Genomic DNA, 22,342 nt, shown 5'->3' with positions numbered 1-22,342 from the left:
ATACATATGTGAAGGGAGACTTTACCATAAGGTACAGTCATTTCTTGGTCATTAAACTCTCCTAGAGAGTATTTCTGCTACAACAATCTCAGTAGTAAAGAATTAAATGAGCTAATATGAAAGATGTAAGCCCACAGAAATAACTGTTTTCCCAACAAAAGACTTAAAAATACATTTGAAAACCTACAGAAAGAAAGAAAACCTACAGAATGAAAACCTACATTCTTTCAAAACAATGCAGAATTAACAAGAAGACAATGGCACTTTAGGTACCAAGAAAAGAACACAAGAGGACAAAGTCACAACACAACAGCAAATCTCCACTACTGACTAGAGTATGTTGCCTACACATCTATGCTATGTTTTATTTTGAACTCATATGAAAAAATACATTTAAATGGATATCACACACCAATGAAAGATGCAGAGTGTACATCTAGTATATTATCATTTATACTTCATATTATGAGTACATAAGAATATATATTCACCAACCTCACAGAGCATTTTCTCTGGAGAAGGAGGATAGGAATGAGACTGGAGAGAGATACAAAGAGGATTTCAATCGTCCTAAATTGTTTTGTTTCTTTAAGCAAAATGACAATGTTAGCATTTAATTAATTCTTGGTGGTATGATAATAGATGTTTTTGCATTTTTCTGAATTCTTGGAATTTTTCATAATAAATTTTTTAAAGAAATAGAAATAACATCTAATTACATTTTATCTTGGAGTAAAGGAGATTTATAAACAAAGAAAACATGCGGATGAACCTTCTTTCTTGGAACAGAGTAATATCTGACCAAAATACATTTTGAACTACATAAGTCTGAAAGAATATTTAAAGTGATACTGTAATTTCTGAGTAATACTGGGCAAGTAGATTTGCCTCCAAGAGCTTCCACTTAATTTTATGTAAAGCAAGGATGTTGCAAATATTATTTCTCCCAAGTAAATGTCTGATGAATGAATGAGTGAATGAATGAGTCAGTATGTAAAATGGCATGAAGTTCACTCTATCAGTCAGGTCAGTTGATTGTCCCACTAGAAGGTAGATGTAAACCCAGATGATCACTTAATATTCTTTCCAAAAGAATCCTTAGGATCATTTCGAATTTTATGCCCTTAGTTTAGAAAGCAAGGATTATATAACTTTTCTATTCTCCTTTTGCTTTTCCTCATACTACACAGCTTTTTACAAAGGACATGAAACACTCTTCTTACTTAAGCAAAATATCAGAAACTTAAGATACACTAAACCTTGAACTGAAAAATTACTACAAAGAAATGAAACATTTTATCATGTATATTCGGATAATACTTCATGTATATTTAGATAATCCGCAGTTGGCTGCAACAGTTCATTCAACCCTTGTTCTCAAATGAGGCTGGCTACAGTTCCTAAGATGTAAGAGGGATAGTGTGATAAGATGGAGGGGAGAGTGAACTTGGGGGAAAATAGCCAGCATCCCTCCCAGGAACCCAAGGAAGCAGGAGGGTGGATCTCAGCACTCCAGGTTTTTTTTTTTTTTTTTTTAAATAAATTGATCGATTGATTGATTGATTGATTGGCCGTGTTGGGTCTTCGTTGACCCCTAGTTTTCTTGGATCAATCTCACCAGACTTGGCTCATGAAATAGTTGTTAACTGGAAGATTCTTGGAATCAATGGGACTGTCCTGAGAGTTGCCAGCCAGCCACCAGACCTAGAAATGCCCTTGACAATATTTAAGCCAAAGCAGACAAGTGCCACCAGATGGGACTGGGAGAATTTGGAGCTCAAAGCTGTACCCTCACAACTTCTAACCAGGTACTAATGTAGCTCACCCTAGTCATTTCATTAATCCAGAAGTAACACGACCTTACAGGACTGAATTTTTTGGACCATACTTATGAATTATAATAGGGTTATTTTTTTTAACTTTTTATTTTGAAATAGAAGATTCACAGGAAATTGCAAAGATAGTATAGAGAAGCCCCATTTACCCTTAAATGAGTTTGCCCCAATAGTATAAACACACATCTTGTATAAACATTATACAATACCAAAACCAGGAAATCGACATGGGTACAATGTGTGTGTATTCAATGTCATTTTATGACACGCAGATTAGCCATCACCACAATCAAGATACAGACTTTTCCTTTACTGCAAAGATATCCCTTGGTGCTATCTCTTTATAGTCACACCCATCCACCTACCTTCCAACCTTCCCAAACCCCTGGCAACAACTGTCTGTTCTCCATCATCATAATTTTGTCATTTTGAGAATGTTACGTAAACGGAATCATAAAGTATGTGACCTTTTGAGACTGGCTTTTCTCATTTAACGTAGTGTTCTTGAGATCCATCCAAGTTGTGGTGTACGTGAGTAGATCATTCCTTTTTATTTACTGATATTATATTCCATGGTATGAATGTACCACAGTTATTTAACCATTTACCTACTGTAGGACATGTTGGCTGGTACAATCTGCGGCTACTACAAATAAAGCTGGTATGGACTATAATGTACATGTTTTCGTGTGTACATGTGTTCATTTTACTGGGTTTAATGCCCAAGAGTGGGACTGCTGGGTCATATGGTAAGTGAACATTTAGTTTTTAAGGAAACTATCAAATTATTTTCCAGTGTCTGTACCATTTTATATTCCTAACAGCAATATATGAAAGATCTAGTTTCTCAGCATCCTCACATGGCATTAATTTTCACTTCCCTAATAGCAAGTGATGCTGAACATCTTTTCAATATGCTTATCTGCTGATGCTATTAAGAGTGTATCCTCTTTGGTGAAATACTTCTTCATGTCTTTTGCCCATTTTTAAACTGTTTTTTAACTGTTTTAACCGTTGACTTTTTAGCGTACTTTAAGTAACCTACATATGACTGTTTTGTCTTCTCATCCTTTTAGCTGGCTCTTCTACAGAGCAAAAGTTTTGAATTTTGATCAAATCCAACTTGCCCATTTTTCTTTCTCTTATGGATTGTGCTTTGCTGTCCTATCTAACTACTCTTCACTAGGCCCCAGGTCCTAAAGATTTTCCCCCACATAGACTTCTAAACAGTTTCATAGTTTTACATTTAAATCTATGATCCACTTTGAGTTAATTTTTGTATAAGGGGTGAGACAGGCTGAGCTTCCTTCTTTTTTCTATGAATATTCAATTGTTCCTGCACTATTTGATGAAAAGACAATCCATTCTCCATTGAATCGCCTTTACAGTTTTGTTAAAAAAAAAAAAAAATCAGGGGCTTCCCTGGTGGCACAGTGGTTAAGAATCCACCTACCAAAGCAGAGGGCATGGGTTCGAGCCCTGGTGCAGGAAGATCCCACACGCCACAGAGCAACTAAGCCTGTGCGCCACAACTACTGAGCCTGTGCTCTAGAGCCTGTGCGTCACAACTCCTGAGCCCACGTGTCACAACTAATGAAGCCTGTGCGCCTAAAGCCTCTGCTCCACAATAAGAGAAGCCACCGCAATGAGAAGCCCAACACTGCAACAATGAGTAGCCCCCACTCGTCTCAACTAGAGAAAGCCCGTGTGCAGCAATGAAGACCCAACGCAGCCAATAAATAAATAAAGTAAATTTTTAAAAATATCCGCTGGCTATACTTGTGTGGGGCTATTTCTGGGTTATCTATTCTGTTGATTTCTATGTCCATCTCACTGCCAATATCAGTCTTGAGCACTGTGGCTATGTAAGGTTTACAATCAGGTAGAGAAGTTCCTTTCACTCTATTCTTCTTTTCCAAAATTGTTTTAGCTGTTCTAATTTCTTTATAAATTATAAATTTTAAAATCGTGCTGGGATTTTAGGAATTGAGTTAAGCCTATACATCACATTAGGGAGAATTGATATCTTTAAAATGTTGAGTCTTGATAAGTTTTATCATCTTAAACCTTGATAACAGGTTAATGTACTTAGTTTTCTACAATGAGGATAAGAAAAGGACTGCATACAAATTTAATAGAAAATTTACACCACTACTATATTTAAAATAGATAACCAACAATCACCTATTGTATAGGACAGGAAACTATGATCAATATTGTGTGATAACCTAAATAGGAAAAGAATTTGAAAAAGAATAGATACATGTATATGAGAAACTGAATCACTTTGCTGTACACCTGAAGCTAACAGAACATTGTTAATCAACTATGCTCCAATATAAAATAAAATTTTTTTAAAAAGACAAACTGGTCTCCAGATTCATTACTGTTTTAGTTTTTAGTAACAATATCAGTTACTGAGACTAAAAAACAAGGAAGAACTTTGTTGGGATAAAGAGAAAGGCAAATAAGACTCTAAGGACAACTGAGAAAAGAGGTCAGTTTTGCATTGTTTCCTCACCCATGTCTCCTGTCTTTCTCTGTCCTCTGTCTCTATCTCAGATAAAATGTGGGTCTATTGATATCATCTTCAAGTAATTTAACCTTTACTTAGTTATTAGATTAAGTTATCTTTTCTATTAAATAATAACTAACACTTTAAGAACATAAAACAATGGTAAATTATTGACAAAATAAAACTGATGTTGCAAAAGAAAAATACTACCTATCTGACAGGAGCATGATTTTACAAAGCTGAAATGAGAATGCTGCTAATAATACCTTTCCTGGTCTGCCACCAGGTAAATAAAAACTTCGACAAGTTGCAGTTTTGAAGTATTGAATGTTTGTAAAACTAGAATACATTCCTGGTTAAGAGCTCAGGTTATGGAGTCAGAAGGACCTGGCTCTACCTTGAACTAGCAACCTGATGTAGGGCAATTTACATAACTTCTTTGTGAATGTGTTTCCTCATACGTAAGATGGAAATATTTAATAATAGGACCTATGCCAAATAGAGTGGTGAAGCTTCAGATAACGCATATTAGACACTAATCCCAATGCTTGGCATGTGGTAAACAGTCAATACACATTAATTACTATTATTTTTAATTCCTTTTTGTCTGAGCAAATTACATCCAGGCTTCTCTCCATAAGGAGAGTTTTCCTAAATGGAGCCTAATAAGCTTTATAAGTTTAAGATTCGTGATAGATACATTGTTTAGAGTGGTCCTACTGTCTGTAAGAATATACTCTCCCTACTCCCAAGAACCATAATTTTAAGCTAGTGAAATGAACTTAGATAAAACTGGGTGTTTGGCTTCACTTTAACATAGCTAGAACACCATCTTTTGAATTTTAGCCTCTTCAAAGTGGCCATGATAGTTTGCACAGTTAGAAATGTGAATTTCTAATTGTACAAATTAGAAATTCTGTCAGTTGCATAATTAGAAGTCTGATTACATTCCCTCATCAAAAGCCACAATAGATTTGGGATTTTGGAGGCACCCAGCTTAGATGGGGCTAGAAAAATTAAATAGTATGTAATTCAAGTGGCCTCATACATGTGAATTACATGACTTCTGAACTGGACTTGAGGGGAGAATCAAGGCAATTCTTCTGTTTTATTTTGTAGAGAGGTCAAGTTCTAATTTAATCTGTTCCTTATTAATATTATGACCCTAAAAACAAATTTGGTAGTGAAAAAAGTGGAAATTAATGATTAGAAAAATCCACTGCCTATAGATTTCAATGATCCTATTTATAGTTACCAAAAATCACTGAGAGAGAAATTGAAATGGAATTAAGAGTTTGATAAGGAGTGGTAAAAGTATCACGATAAAAATTCTGACAGTGTTGTTTGTTTTTGGTTCATTAATGAACCTGTGGTTATATGAGATTATAGAAGCAAATATAATCAAACAGGTAAAGCAGACATGGAAGTTTGGTGATTTTTTGTTTTGTTTTGTTTTGCTACACCTCATGGCTTGCAGGATCTTAGTTCTCCCACCAGGGATCAAACCCAAACCCAGGGCAGTGAAAGCACAGAGTCCTAACCACTGGACTGTCGGAATTCCCTGGTGACTTTCTGTTTGTTATCTTGCTCGTGTAAGTGAACATTCAGCACTTAAATTTCTGCTGTTTCAAAAGTTATTTTCTTCAGGGCTTCCCTGGTAGCACAGTGGTTAAGAGTCCACCTGTCAATGCAGGTGACAGGTTTGAGCCCTGGCTCAGGAAGATCCCACATGCCGTGGAGCAACTAAGTGCGTGTGCCACAACTACTGAGCCTGCGCTCTAGAGCCTGCTAGCCACTACTGAGCTCACCCACTGCAACTACTGAAGCCCGCACACCTAGAGCCTGTGCTCCGCAACAGGAGAAGCCACTGCAATGAGAAGCCCACGTACCGCAACACAGAGTTGCCAACTCCACTTGCCACAACTAGAGAAAGCCTTCGGACAGCAACAAAGACCCAATACAGCCAAAATATTAAAAATAAAATAAAATATATCTTTAAAAAAAAGTTACTTTCTTCAACTTTAATTTTTTAATGGTTGAGGACTAGAAAGAATTTGCTGGACATTTTTAAAAGGCTAAAAGCTGGTACATTGTTGGTAGTGACAAGAACATGGAAAGTTCTAATTATGGCATAAGTAGAAGTTTAACCAATAACTGGAGAATTAAAAAAAAAAATCAGTGTTAAGGTATTTTCTACCCAGCTTAATGTTAACACAGGGAAGAGCGATTAGAACATTCATTCCTTATATACTATTTATCCTGGGTTAAACTTGCCAATTTAAATCATTATCTTGAAATAATAGGTCCTGCATTCCTTAGAATCATTACGACTAGTGATTGATATTGTATTTGATTGATTTTTCACACATCCTGATTTCACAGCAAGGACCTAGTTTTACTCAATTGCTTCCATTCACTACCAAGACACAGTGACTAAAGCAAACAAATGATGATCCCTCAAAATCAAATTAACAGACTTCCCATGAATAAAAATTCTAACTGTTCACTAGGATGCCATTAAAAAATTGCAAACATTTGAGTCTTTACAAAACATGTTTTGAAACAGTTTTGGCCTAAGAACAAGGAGATTTAAGAAGACTGACAAAGAATCTTAAGTCTTTCTATAATTGCTTTCCACTCTATTTAAAATATAACAGTCACTGCAAGTTCACAATAAGAAATAATTTCATAATCTTTTCAAATTTCTCTCTTCTTTTCTATTTTGGATCCTTGTGTCTTTTTTTTTAAATTTTAACTACATAAAGACTTAAAACCTTGTGTCTTTTATAACCCCAAATGCTTGAGAAGGAGGGGCAGAGGATAAAATAAAGATTAAATTAAAATAAGATGTCAGATATGAAAGGAAAAAGATCAAGAGACCAGATGTCACATAAGGAAACTACAAAACAATATGAAATAAAATTCAGAAAACAAAACTAAAAAACATTTGCATATGTGATAAGATACGGCCACTTATATTGCCTGGGTTATTTCTATGAAAGGAAAAAATATTTGGTAAAGGACAGAACTATAAGTATACTAGTACTATGCCACAGTCTTACTCAAATAAGCTTATCTGTTTCTATGTTAAGAAGCTTATAACCTGTGAAAAAAGCAATAATTCTTTTGGCTAATATAACGGTCAAGCATTAAGAGGCATAATAAAATCCTGACTATGCTAAATAAGTTATAAAATTATCAGCTTTATCCACACTTTGGTATTTGTAAGGTAAATATTTAAACTTAAAAAGATATCCTTTCAAGTAATCTAAAGTTCTTGGTGTAAATGTATCACCATATGAGAATTCTGGTTACCATTTAAATTTGAAGTACTTCATCCATTTTCGTGACAAAGGTGGTTTTCAGCAGCTATCTTTACATTCCTTTAAATTTCAAAGTGCTTTGGGTCCTTCCAAGATGAATCTCCTTTCTTCCTTGCCTCTCATTTCTTAACTTATTTTCTGAAGATAGCAATGGTTACTGCAAGAGAACAACAAAAAATAGAGCTAAACTGGATAAGTAAACTTAGGATATTCTTAATTTTACCCTCTCTCAACAGTTAAAATTAGACTTATTCGTTTAAGAAGTAACTTCCTGGGATTTCCCTGGTGATCCAGTGGTCAAGAATGTGCCTGCCGATGCAGGGGACACAGATTTGATCTCTGGGCAGGGAAGATCCCACATGCTGCAGAGCAACTAAGCCCGTGTGCCACAACTACTGAGCCTGAATGCTGCAACTACTGAAGCCTGAGGGCCTAGAGCCTGTGCTCCGCAACAAGAGAAGCCACTGCAATGACAAGCCTGTGTACTGCAACGAAGAGTAGCCCCTTGCTTGCTGCAACTAGAGAAAGCCTGAGTCCGGGAACGAAGACCCAATGTAGCCAAGAATAAATAATGAATAAATAAATAAATTTTTAAAAAGTAACTTCCTTACTTAGGAGGAGACATGGATAGAATTCACACACTCAAGAACTATCCATGACATACCTAACAACCAAGTAACTTTTAAGAATCAGACCAGCACTGATGTACTTGAGGCTTTCTAAGACTTAATTCGATTGTCCTTATACATTTCTTTTTTTTGTCTAGAAATATAAGAATAAGAAATATTAAATTCTATTTCACCTTTATAAAAATCCAATTCTAACAATCACAATTTCCAACTTTGATACAGCCTCTGTTAAATATGAAAGTAGACATCTTCAATTGCAAAAATTTCTCTAGCCACTTTGCAGTTTTACTTTAGGCTTAAGTATAAAATATATTTATAACTTGGTAAACAAAATGTCAATTTGTGGAGACGTGGATGGACCTAGAGACTGTCATAAAGAGTGAAGTAAGTCAGAAAGAGAAAAACAAATATCGTATATTAACGCATGTATGTGGAATCTAGAAAAATGATACAGACAAACCTATTTGCAAAGTAGAAATAGAGACACAGACGTAGAGAACAAACGTATGGACCCCAAGGGGGAAAGGGGGAGTGGAATGAATTGGGAGATTAGAACTGACATATATACACTATTATGTATAAAATAGATAACTAATGAGAACCTACTGTATAGCACAGGGAATGCCACTCAATGCTCTGTGGTGACCTAAATGGAAAGGAAATCCAAAAAGGAGGGGATATACGTATACATAAAGTTGATTCACTTTGCTGTACAGCAGAAACTAACACAACATAATAAAGCAACTATACTCCAATAAAAAAGATTAAATTAATAAATTCCTATCTATTTCTGACTCTCGAGCACCGATTACATGCATGTTTAAACTGGCCCAACCCCTAATTTGTTTTCTCTATAACATCAAATACAAGGAAAATAACTGGAAGAGTTAAGAAGAAAGAAAAAGATAATGTGATCACTTTTAAATAATTCCTGATTGTGCTTACATACTGTGTAGAGTTGAACCTTCCAATAAATTTTAAGACAACAAAAAAAGCATTTTAAAAAGGACGTTTTCGTTTGTGCAACATCAAACAATATGTCTCCAACACAGCTGGGTTATTCATGATGAAAACAATACCCAATACTCTTACAGTGCTTATATCCATCACTTCATGTGGTACATGACAATGATGAGTGGCACGTAGGAGAAATATTGCCAAGAAAAAAAATACATATCACCTATACATAGAGGAAATGATGCTGCCCAGTATCACATAAACACTGGCAAAATTAGTCCTTTTTCTATTATGAGTCTTTAAAGAAGAAACATGCAATTAACGCCTTTTGAAATTTGAATATGAAAAGAAATTGAACTTATGGATATACAAATACTGATAACCTAGAAAAGTACTTAGTGATAAAGAAGTGAAGTGACTTTCTGTGTTGGTTAGTGGCAAAACTGAAATGAGAACCTACTCTTTCTTAATTCAGTGATCTATTATCCTCCTATAATCCACCCTGCATTCCTTTCCTCTCAGTCCCCAAAAGTCTTTTTCTGAATGCTTTATTCTGATGTGTTTGGTAGAACTCAAACTCAAAATTTGAAATATCATCTCAACAACTTTCCGTGTCAGCTATTACTTCCCACTAGGCTCTATGGAATCTCCTCTATACATGTGAACTTAGTGATCGATCAAAGATTTGAAATAAAAGACATATGCAGATTTTGAGGCTGCCTACTCTGTGCCTCTCTCCTTTCTAGAGTTGTTCACCACTGAATTCCAGAACAACTGGCATGACTTGAATAGGGTTGTAGGTTAGATGGTAGTAACCTACCAACATTGAATTCCTGATTGTGATTATTTTATCCTGGTTATGTGGTATAATGTCTTTGTAGGAAATGCACTCTAAAGTATTCAGAGATGATGCAGTATAATGTCAGCAACTTACTCTCAAGTGAATCAGGAAAAATTATCTGTACTATTCTTACAGTTTGTATATGTTTGTAATTATTATAATACATTAAAAAATTAAATATACTAGTACATCTTTCACATTTCCAAAATGTCTTCTGTGGAAGTCTAGGCTAAATGCTTAAAGAAAAAGTAGTTCTATAGTGAAACAAATCTGGGTAAAGTTACTCATTGTATCCCTTCTTGGTGATTCACAATACACGTTAGCCTATCGAATAGTCCCACAAATCACACATTAGACATACTTTCATTTATTTATCCCTCCAACCACATATAAATTACATACTTAAGGCCTACTACATGAAAATAAATGTTCTGAGTAATTGAGATAGATAAATAATAGGGAAGGCAAGATCTCTCCTCTCAGAGAGCTTACGTTTTAATACAGAGACAGGTAAGTAAATGAACTTCAGACGGTGCTCTGAAGAAAATAAAACTGGGTGTTAGAGGCTGGGAAGGTGGAGGTGCTGCTGTAGACAATGTATCAAGGAAGGCCCCCTGGAGAGATGATGTTCAGGTTGAAATGAGCCAGAAATTGAAAATTTTAGGGGAAGAATCTTCTAGACATAGGGTGTACATGTCATAAGACAGGAACAAGCTTATAATGCTCATGGGGAAAAGTTTCTAAATTATCAAAATAATGAAATTTGTGAGAAAAATCTTTTAAGAACCATACCCCCCAAAATATATGTGAACATTGGCCAGATTTCAAAACTGTTTATTAACTCCTATGTAATGACAACAATAAAATAACAATTATTAAAAATTCTTAAATTTTTTTTAACTAACTGTGAATTCTCTTTGGATGACAATTCTGTATTACTTCATAGCTACTTTCGGAACCAATCCTTATTTTTATTTTATATTTGAAAACAAAAGTTATTCTCTCTCTACATGTAAAAAGAAACAAACTGCCTGTTTTTTTGGTTTGTTTGTTTTGTTTTATTTTTTCTTGGATAGTGTACCAGCGTGCTGGGAAAACATCATGAAGACAATGTAGGCAGAAAAAGTATTCCCTGAATGTATGACTATATGCAGCTGGTTACTACCTACTCACTGAGGCAACAGCAGCATATACTTAAACTCAAGCCCTTTTATCTAGAACTTCCACAGTACTGGATTTTGCGTATTGCAAAAGAACAACTTCAATTATATACCTTAAGGAAGGAAAATACACTTATGGTTATAGAATACAAACTACATAACCATTCAAAGTGTGGCCTGAGTTAACTGTATGAACATAACACCAAACAAAATCATATACTGTATATATCAATACTGCTGGACCTGTTAGAAAAATTCTGAGTATTCTAAGAGGGGCCTGACTAGTATGCTAAGCTACATCAGACAGAAAAAAGAGAATATGCTTTGAAATATATTTTGTGTTCTAACTGGCTAACAGCGTTATGTGTAAGACAATACAAAAGCAAAGGTAATTAAGAGAAGAGACTGTATTCTCAACATTGTGAACTAAGAAGAAAGATCCCTAGATCTTGTAAGTGGGGACAGCAGGAAGTTAAACATGTTATAATGCTGGGGGACCTTTTGTTTATGAGTACCATGGCAACTTCATCACAAAATAACTAAATTTAGGACACGTGCTAATTTTGAAACATTAATAAGATAGGTATACTAAAACAAAATAGGAAGGAAGGAAATTAACCTTGCTTAATTAAAAGAGCAAAGGTGCCAGTCTGAGAGTAAGATAAATTAGGTATTAGCCCCAATTCCCCATTAACCTTTGACGTTATAAAGTCTATCAAAGCCTTACAGGCTCAGTACTGGGTAATCTTATTTACATTGCTATTTAATTTAATAGTGGGGAATAGTTCAAGTAAAAGCATTACTTAGAATGAAAACACAACAGTCCAACAGGAATCCTACAGCTTACTTGGGAGCTTTTTAATCATATAGAGCAAAGACTGTCAAACTATGACCCAGGGACCAAGTCTGACCAGCCACTTGTTTATGTATAACCTGCAAGGTAAGAAAGTAGTTTTTTACATTTTTAAATAGCGGGGAAAAAAGAGCAAAAGAAGAAAAATATTTTGAGGCATAAAAATTACTTGAAATTCAAATTTCATTTTCTACAGATAAAGTTTTATCAGAACACAGCCAGCACATTTAAAAATGTATCATCTATGGCTGCTTTTGTACTATGAAGGCAGAGCTAAGTTGTTGCAACAAGGATTGTATGGCCCACAAAGTCTAAAATATACACTATCTGACCCTTTCCAGATAACAGTTGCCTGTTCCTGAGATAAAGTACCTATACTCACATGATCATGCTCTAAAATGATAGGATTCATATTTAAAAACACTAGCTCAAATGGTTCATTTTAGTCCCTACCTCCCAGTAATTCGTCTTTCATGTTCCTAATGAAATATTAAGTAACAATTTTATATTTAAAATGACTATTCCATACTATTGAGAGAAGTTCTGTATACTTCAAAATCCATTTTCCTGATTTGTGAAATTTATCAGGTACGATAAATCATTTTCTTTGGGTCAGCTTCCGATTTAAAGTTTGTAATGGACCTCTGAATTGAAAAATAGATAATAGTTCCTACAGTCGATACAAGATCATTTATAACAATACTGATGAAAAAGTGAATAAATGATTAAAATTATGTAAAAAATAACAATTGCTTGAGAACTTCAGAATTTTGTAAAGGTGTTAGCATTAAAATTCATTCTAGACTGATTCAACTCCTGCTTCTGAGGCCATGAGGCCATAGTCCAGAATAATCCTCTCACTGCAAACAACTAGAATACTGTATAAAATACAGGAGAGGACTATTTTCAGACACTGGCAGTGCAGGACTGTGATCCCTGAGAAAAGGGAAACAAACAAGGCAAGGCCTACCATCACCCAAGGCTCTAAGCCAGGAAGCAATTTACTACTCCAGTATAGAAGAACCCAAATAGAGCCTGGCAATCTTGCTGACGTGAGGAGATAGAGAAAAAAGTACAAGGAGGCCAAGGTAGCTACAATTTACGGAGTAGAGTTCCAGAGAGCAGGGAAAGAGTTCCAGTAATTTAAACGAGGGTCCCTTGAGTATTTAGCTGAATAAAAACCTGTACACGAGAAGGGTAAATTTCTTGAGATCAGCCAAGAAGAACTTCTAAGGAAAAAATTACCAGGGAATTCTAAGACAAAGGATTTTCAGAGTTGACATGGGGCCAAGATTTTTTCAAAAAGTTCCCTTCAGGGCTTCCTAGGTGGCGCAGTGGTTGAGAATCTGCCTGCCAATGCAGGGGACACAGGTTTGATCCCTGCTCTTGGAAGATCCCACATGCCACGGAGCAACCAAGCCTGTGCGCCACAACTATTGAGCCTGCGCTCTAGAGCCTGTGAGCCACAACTATTGAGCCCATGTGCTGCAACTACTGAAGCCCATGCACCTAGAGCCCGTGTTCCGCATCACAATGAAGAGTAGCCTCCACTCACCGCAACTGAAAAAAAGAAAGCGCGCACACAGCAAAAAAGACCCAACAGCCAATAAAATAAATTAATTAACAAATTAAAAAAAAAAGTTCCCTCCAGCAAAAGGGGAAAAACCTCACTGAATATAAAAGGCTATCCGTAATGACCCCAGAAGGGCCACACACAGAAGCAGGGTGAAAGTAGCCCCAGAATAAAAGTTACTCTAGACCCTCCTGAAAGGAGCTTGGAAGCCTAGAAAGCCTAGAAAGGATCAAACTAATATGCAATTTAAAATGCCTATTAGGAAAAAGTCCAATGCATTTTAAAAGAATACCACAAAATCAAGACCTCAACACATAAAATTCACAAATATCTGACATTTAATTAAAAATTACTGGATGTACGAAGAAGTAGGTAAATGTGGCCCATAATCAGAAAAATATCTGTCAACACAGAGAGATCCAGAAATGACAGACGTGATGGAATTAACAGGCAAAGACTCTGAAAGGGTGTTATAAGTATGCTCCATATAAATGAAAACAGGAGCACAGTGAAGAGAGAAATGGAGAATTTTCAAAAAGGCTCAAATAGAACTTTTAGAGAATAAAATATATATAATTTCTGAAATGAAAATTTCACTGGATGAGATAAGCACTGCAGAAAAAAAGAAATCAGTGAATCTGAAGACACAGCAATGTAATCTATCCAAACTGAAGTTCAGAGAGAAAAAGATGACTGTGAGACAAAGGAAGAATACTGTTATACATGTATTACACTATATGAGAAATGGTATAAAATTATTTGATAGTAGAATGCAATAATAGGCATATTATAAATCCTAGAGCAACCACTAAAATAAGTAAATAAACAGGTAGAAAAAAGAATAAGCCAATAAAAAAAATAAACCAATAGAGATTAAATGGAATCCAAAAGGATAATTAATTCAAGGGAATGGTTAATAGAAAAAAAATAGCAAGATGGTAGATTTAAACCCAACCATATTAATACATACATTAAATGTAAATTATCTAAATACTCCAATTAAAAGACAGATTAAAATAGCAAGACCAAATATATGCTATGAAAATCTCACACTAAAATGAGGAAATAGTTTAAAAACAAAAGGATAGAAGATAAACCATGTAAAACCAAAATCTTAAGAAATGGCCACATTTATATCAAAGAAGAGAGACGACAAGACAAAAATAGTATCAGAGATAATGAGGGATATTTCATAGTGATCAAGAGATCACTTCATTTGGAAGATGGACTAATTCTAAATGTGTATGTTCATAAAACCAGAACTACAAAATACATTAAACAAAAACTGACAGAACTGAGGGGAGAAACAAACAAGCACCCCAAACAGTTGGAGACATCAACACTCCTCCCTCAGTACCTGAAAAGAACAGGTCCATGGAAAGCCCAGCAAAGATAAAGAAGACTCGACCAGCACTCTCAACTGAGCTGGTGTTTATAGCACAGTCCAACCAACAACAGCAAAATATTAACTTTTATACTGTCCATGAAACATTTACCAAGATAGCCCATCTGCTGAACCAGGAATAAGTCTCAACAAATTAAAAAAAAAAAAAACCCTGAAACTACACATAGTACATTCCCTTATCACAGTAAGGGAATTAAATTTGAAATTAAAACCAAAATGATATGTAGAAAATTTCCAAACATTTAGAAATTTAACAACATCTTCTAAAGAAGCCTAAATGCCAGAAATCACAAGGGTAATTAGAAAATACTTTGAAATGAATGAAAATGAAATTTGATGCAGCTAACAAGGTGTTTTGAGGAAATTTATAGTTTTCTATGCAAATAGTAGGTGGAAAAGGCCTAAAATCAATTATCTAAGCTACCATCATAAGAAGCTAGAAAAAAAGGAACAAATTAAACCTAATAGGTAGACAGTAACAAAGTAACAAAGAATAGAAACCAATAAAATAGACAACTGAAAAACACAAAAAGATCAATGAAACCAAAAGCAGGTCCTCTGAAAAGAAAAAAGAAAAAAAAATCAGTGAAATTGACAAACCTCTAACTAGACTGAATGAGAAAAGACAGAAATCAGCAATATTAGGAATGAAAGGGGAAACATCACTAAAGCTTCTACAGATATTAGAAGAACAAGAGGACTTCCCTGGTGGTGCAGTGGTTAAGAACCTGCCTGCCAATGCAGGGGAGATGGGTTCGATCCCTGGTCTGGGAAGATCCCACATGCTGTGGAGTACCTAAGCCCACGTGCCACAAGTACTGAGCCTGCGTTCTAGAGCCCGCAAGCCACAACTATTGAGCCCACGTGCCACAGCTACTGAAGCCCACGCACCTAAAGCCCATGCTCTGAAACAAGAGAAGCCACTGCAATGAGAAGCCTGCACACCAGAACAAAGAGTAGCTCCTGCTTGCCGCAATTACAGAAAGCCAGTGTGCAGCAACAAAGACCCAACACAGCCAATAAATAAATAAATAGAAATTAACTTAAAAAAAAGAACAAGAGACCATTTATGAATGATTTTATATCAATAAATTTGACAACTAAGATGAAATGAACAAATCCCTTAAAAGACACAGATTACCAATACAGACTCAGGAAACAACAGATAACCCAAAAAACACTGTATCTATTAAAGAAATGAAATTTGTAATTTAAAATGTCCCCTAACTCCAGTCCCCAATGCGTCACTGGTAAATTCTATCAAACATGTAAAGGCAGAAGTAACACAGATCCTACATAAATTCTCCCAAAAAGTAGAGGAGGACACCTTTCTCAAACTGATTTTATAGGGCCAGCATTAGACTGATTCCAAAACCAGAAAAAGACACTACGAGAAAACTGAACACCAATATCTCTCATAAGAATAGCTGCAAAAATCTTTAACAAAATAGCAAAATCAAATTAGCATATAAGAAGAAATATAAGGTTGATTTTTACATTTAAAAAAAATCAGTTATTAACTATATTAACAGAATAAAGGAGAAAATATGATCCTCTCAACAGAGAAAAATATTTAATAAATTTCAACACATTCATAATAAAAACTTCAGAAAACTTAGCATAGAAAAGAACTACCATTTGATAAATTGCATCTGTAAAATCCTGACATAATAATAAATAATAAATGTTCTATGCTGGAGATCACAGCTATAAGGAGGCACAAAAAAGAAATGAAAAGCGTAAAGATGGGAAAGGAAGAAGTTAAAATGTCTTCATTTACAGGAGACATTATTATTTACATAGAAAGTCCTAAGGAATCTACAGTAAAACTGTAAAGTGATTTTAGCAAGACTGCAGAACTTGTGTTCAATATACATATATCCATTGTATTTCTATATCAACAAATAACTAGAAATTTTAAAACTTTTAAATGCCATTTATAACAGCATTAAACAAAATGCCTGAGTTTATCCCTAACAAAATATGTGTAAGACCTATAAAATGAAAGCTGAGAAACAAAGCTAAGACACATTACAGAATACTAACATAAATAAATATATAACATACTCATGAAATGGAAGATTCAAAATTGTTAGTATGGCAATTCTTCACAAATTCATCTATACATTCAATTCAATCTAAATCAAAATCCCGGGGATTTTTTTTGTAGAAATGTACAAGCTGATTCTAAAATGTATATGAAAATCCAAATGAACAGAATAATTAAAATAACTTTGAAGACGAAGAACGAAGTAGGAATACGTACAACACCTGATTTCTAGAGTTAACATTAAGTTACCGCAATCCATATAGTTTGGTAATAGCCTAAGGACAGCATATAGAAAACTGGAACTGAACAGGGAATACAAAAATAGACTCTAAGATACTTGGTCAATTAATTGTTTAAAGTGCCACAGTAACTCAATGCAGGAAGAAAATATTTTCAACAAATGTTGCTGAAACAACTGGATATTCATATGGAATAAAAATGAATTTTGCTTTTACATGACAAGACTTTGTATATGTAAAAATACTAAATGAAAATACATCATAAACCTATAAAGCTTCAAGAAGAAAACAGGGGAAAGTTTTTATGATTTTAGGATAGGCAAAAATTCAAAAGCACCAACCATAAAAAAAAAAAAGTAAAAAAGAAATATAGGAACAGTCACCTGATAAATCACATTTTATCAAAATTAAAAACTTTTGCTGTTTTAAAAACATCATTATAAAAATTAAGTGGCCAATAACTACATTAAATGATTAAAATCAAAGATACCATTTCACACTCATTAAATGGCTAAATTTAGAAACACTGACAATTCTAAATACTGGTGAGGACATAGAGCTGCACTGATGCATCTTCTAATATAGTAGCCACTAGCCACATATAGCCATTTAAATTTAAATTGATAAACTGAATAAAATAAAAAATTCACTCCCTCAGATGTACTAGCCATATTTCACTTGCTCAACAGCCACATGTGGCTAGTGGTTACAGTATCAGACAGTGCTGATATAGAACATTTTCATTATTGCAGGAAGTTCTAAAGGATAACATCAATTTAGAACATCTGAAATGTTCACACATTGCTGGCAGGTATGTAAAATTTTACCACCACTTTAAAAAAGTCTGATACCTTCTTTCAAAGTTGAACAAAACTTACCACATAACCCAACAATTCCACTCCTCGGTATTTACCTTGCAGGGTTGGTGTCATTAGAGACCTAGTGAGGAGCTGGAACTTCCACCCCTACCAAGAGGTAACAGCAGTCTCCTCCCCAGATGTCAGTGGAGGGCAAGTGGGACCCTGCACTTATACTTCTAACTGGCAATAATGAGGCAGCACCCTTTCACCCTGCGAGGGCAGTATCAAAAGAGGCCTGCTAAATTGAAATAAAATATAAAGTCTCGTGACATAATACCCAAAACATCCAGGTTTTAACTGAAAACCACTCATCATACCAAAAATCAGGAAAACCTCAACATGAATGAGAAGAGACAAACAACAGATGCCAATACCAAGGTGAGATAGATTTAAGAATTATCTCACAAGGATTTTAAAGCAGCCATAATAAAATGCTTCAATGAGCATTCTTCAGTGAGACTAACACACTGGAAAACAAATGAAAAACAGAAAGTCTAAGAAACAGAAAGTCTTAGCAAAGAAATAGAAGATTTGTATTTTTTATTTATTACAGAAATGAAATTATAATAACTGAAATTAAAAAGCCAACAGATGGGCTAAACAGGAGAATGGAGGGGACAGAAGAAAGAATCAGTGAACTAAAAGATAAAACAATAGCAGTTACCCAATCTAAATAACTTAAGGAACACAGACTGAATACAAATGAACAGAGCCTCAGGGAGCTGTAAAATTATAACAAAAGATCCAACATTCATGTTATCAGAGTCTTGGAAGTAGAGGGGAAAAAGGGCAGGGATGAAAAAATATTAGAAAAAATATGGTTGAAAAAAATTTCCCAAATTTGGCAAAAGACATAAACCTATAGATTCAAGAAGCTGAAAAAACCTCAAACAGCATAAACCCAGAGAAATCCACACCAAGAATGGATAAAGAAAGAGCTTTAAATAAAAAGGAAATGAAAAAAAGATGGAATCTTGGAATGTCAGGAAGAAGGCCAAAAAGAGTAAAAATACGGATACATAGAGTAAGAGTTCTTCTCCTTTCGTCTTCCAAATTATGTCTGACTGTTTAAGCAAAAATTATAATACTGTCTGATATGGTTCACCGTGTATGTAAAGGAAATATTTAAAACAAGTACATATAAAATATATGTATATGCATGCATATAGTATGCACCTATAAATAATACATCTATACATAAAAATATTAAGAATTAAATGAGGGAGGATAAAGGGACTAAAGGAAGGTAAGGGTTCTACACTTTGCTTGAAGTAGTAAAATGTAGCAGTGCAAGTAGTACTGTGGTACAGGAGACTGTGATATGTTATAAATATACAATGTAACATCTAGAGCAATGATGAAAAAGTTATACAAAGAAATACATTTTAAAACACTACAGTAAATCAACATAGAATTCTAAAAAGTATTCAAGTAACCCACAGGAAAGCAGGAAAAGGAAAAGAGAAATGAAAAAGAGGAAACAAACAGAAAACAAAAAATTAAATGGCAGACTTAGGCTTAATATATCAATAATTACCTTTAGTAGCAACAGACCCAAACTGGGAACAACTAAAATGTCCTACAATAGGTGAGTGGTTAAACAAATTGTGGTACATCCACACCATGAAATATACTAAATCAGCAATAAAAAAAGGAATGAACACACCACAATTTGGGTGGATCTCAAGGGCATTACTGCATTATGCTAAATGAAAATAGCCAATCTCAAAGGTAATATATGATATGATATGATTCCACTTATATGACATTCTTGAAATGACAAAATTATAGAAATGGTTAACAGATTCGTGGTTGCGAGGGGTGAAGGGTGGTCGAGAGGAGGGTGGCTGTATGTGTGTATGTGTGTGTGACTATAAAGGGGCAGAAGGAGAGAAATCCATCTGATGAGATTGTAGTCTTGGTCACGTGGATCTACACACGTGATAAAATGCCAAAGAACTATTACTCACTTTATATCAATATCAATTTCTTGATTTTGGTATTATTATTTTATAGTTTCATAAGATGTAATTAGTAGGAGAAACTGGGTGACTGGTACAGGGAACATCTCTGTATGGTACTATCTTTGCAACTTCCTGTGAATCCATAATTACTTCAAAGTATAAAGTGAATTAACTTTGTGAATAATTTAGGAGCTATCAGGGTCTCTATAACATGTATAAGTAATTTTTTTCCTTTTCTCTTTAAAAAAAGATCACAACAGCTTTATAATAATAACATTATTTTATATATGTTATTAGTATGTTATATATTATATATTAATCTAATATATTATTTTATATATTACATATTATACTTAGCATAATAGCTAAAACCTGGAAACAACTCATTCATAAAACCTGGAAACAATCTGTTCATTAACAGGTGAATGACTAAACAAATAGGTACGTAGTTGTACAACGGAATACTATGCAGCAATTAAAAAAAGAATAAACCACTTATACAGACAGCATGGATGGATCTCAAAAATATTAAGCTGAAAGAAAAAACTCACACACAAAAGAGTTCACAAGGAACAGTTCCATTTATACAACATTCTGGAAAAGGCAAAACTAAAGTGATCAGTAGTTGACAGGGCTTAAATGCAGATAGAGGTTTTGAACAAAAAGGGACAGTCTGAAGGAATTTTCTGGGTTGATGGGTCTACCTGTATCCTGTTTGTAGCAGTAGTTTACATGAATCTGTACACGTGTTAAACTTCACAGAACAAATTAAAAAAAGTCAATATTACTGTATGTAAAAATTTAAAATAATCATCAAATATATCCTTTCCCATCACAGCTTTTCAAGTCCCCTCTCCAATTATTATTTTTAATTAATTAATTTATTGGCTGCATTGGGTCTTCGTTGCTACACACAGGCTTTCTCTAGTTGCAGCGAGAGGGGGCTACGCTTCACTGTGGTGCTTGGACTCCTCATTGTGGTGGCTTCTCTTGTTGTGGAGCACAGGCTCTAGGCACGTGCGCTTCAGTAGTTGCACATGGGCTCAGTAGTTGTGGCGCACAGGCTTAGGTGCTCTGCGGCATGTGCTATCTTCCTGGAGCAGGGATTGAAGCCATGTCCCTTGCACTGGCAGGCAGATTCTCAACCACTGTGCCACCTAGGAAGTTCTCCTTCTACAATTATTTGATAGATAAGAAAAAGAGTACAACTGAACCTTGAACAACTTGGGTTTGAACAACATGGGTCCACTTATATGCAGATATTTTTTAATACTAAATTCAATACTCAATATTTTTCAGTACTACATGGTCCATGGCTGGTTGAATGCATGGATGTGGAAGAATTGGAGATACGGAGGGCCAACTATAAATTATACTTGGATCAATCCCTGTGTTATTCAAGGGTCAGCTGTATTCTTTTCCTACTACTGTCACTGTCAGCACTACTATTGGTGCTGAGTAATTTACCCTCTAACCCTTGGTTTCTCTTTGTAAAATGAAAGGAAATAATTAAATAATCTCTGAAACTTATTCCTATTCTAAAACCTATTCCTATTCCGTGCTTCCGTTAAATTTGTATTATCTCAGAATTAATAAGGAACACAAAATACTTGTATGCACTTGAGTGGATTCTATAATCTTGCTTCAGACAGTGTAGGCTGGCTTTCAATATTCTCTGCTATTGGTTTTCTGCGATCTTTTTATGGGCTCTTAATGTCTGGCCTTACTTATTAGCTTTGAGTAGATGATCTTTAGATAGGAATCTCCCCTATTAAGAATAACCAGGCCTCAGACTATACAGGCTATACAAGATTCCTATCCCCTTTACCACATCAGACCTTCTCTGTATTTTGCTTTTAAAAAGTCTGTGAACCAGCATTCATACTAGCAAAATGACACCTGCTATTTTTAATTTTATAAGACATGTGGTATTGGTATTACTGGAGAAAAGAAAGTAAGCCATTTTAAATGGTTTCACTTAATGTAATAAAGCACTTTTTTTTTTTTACCCTGTATGGAAAATCTGGAGTTCCCCAAATCTTTTACAATTCTTCATATCTCCCGTAGAAGACCTGCAGACTAGCAACATCTCAGACTACCAAGTCTTGTATTGAAATGTTCTGCTCCTCCCCTCTGTG

General features: G+C 34.8%; 1 protein-coding gene across 13 annotated transcripts in view; it reads right to left on the bottom strand.

Annotated features, from left to right (window-relative positions):
* Positions 1 to 22,342, bottom strand: part of PEAK1 (pseudopodium enriched atypical kinase 1) — a 272,370-nt gene that overhangs the window by 111,983 nt on the left and 138,045 nt on the right. For 8 of the 13 annotated variants that reach the window (XM_057723460.1, XM_057723457.1, XM_057723463.1 and 5 more), the window contains one exon: positions 7,666 to 7,830. The exons of 4 other annotated variants lie outside the window; for them this stretch is intronic. The gene's annotated coding sequence lies outside the window, so the exon portion shown is untranslated. Of the gene's footprint in view, positions 1 to 7,665; positions 7,831 to 18,293; positions 18,370 to 22,342 lie in introns of those variants that run through there. One more of the 13 variants, XM_057723466.1, reaches the window with a different exon arrangement.

The sequence above is a fragment of the Hippopotamus amphibius genome, chromosome 2, assembly GCF_030028045.1.
Source record: "Hippopotamus amphibius kiboko isolate mHipAmp2 chromosome 2, mHipAmp2.hap2, whole genome shotgun sequence".
NCBI classification, from domain to species: Eukaryota; Metazoa; Chordata; class Mammalia; order Artiodactyla; family Hippopotamidae; genus Hippopotamus; species Hippopotamus amphibius.
The sequence above is the reverse complement of the archived record's forward strand: the minus strand, read 5'-3'. Positions and strand labels throughout refer to the sequence as shown.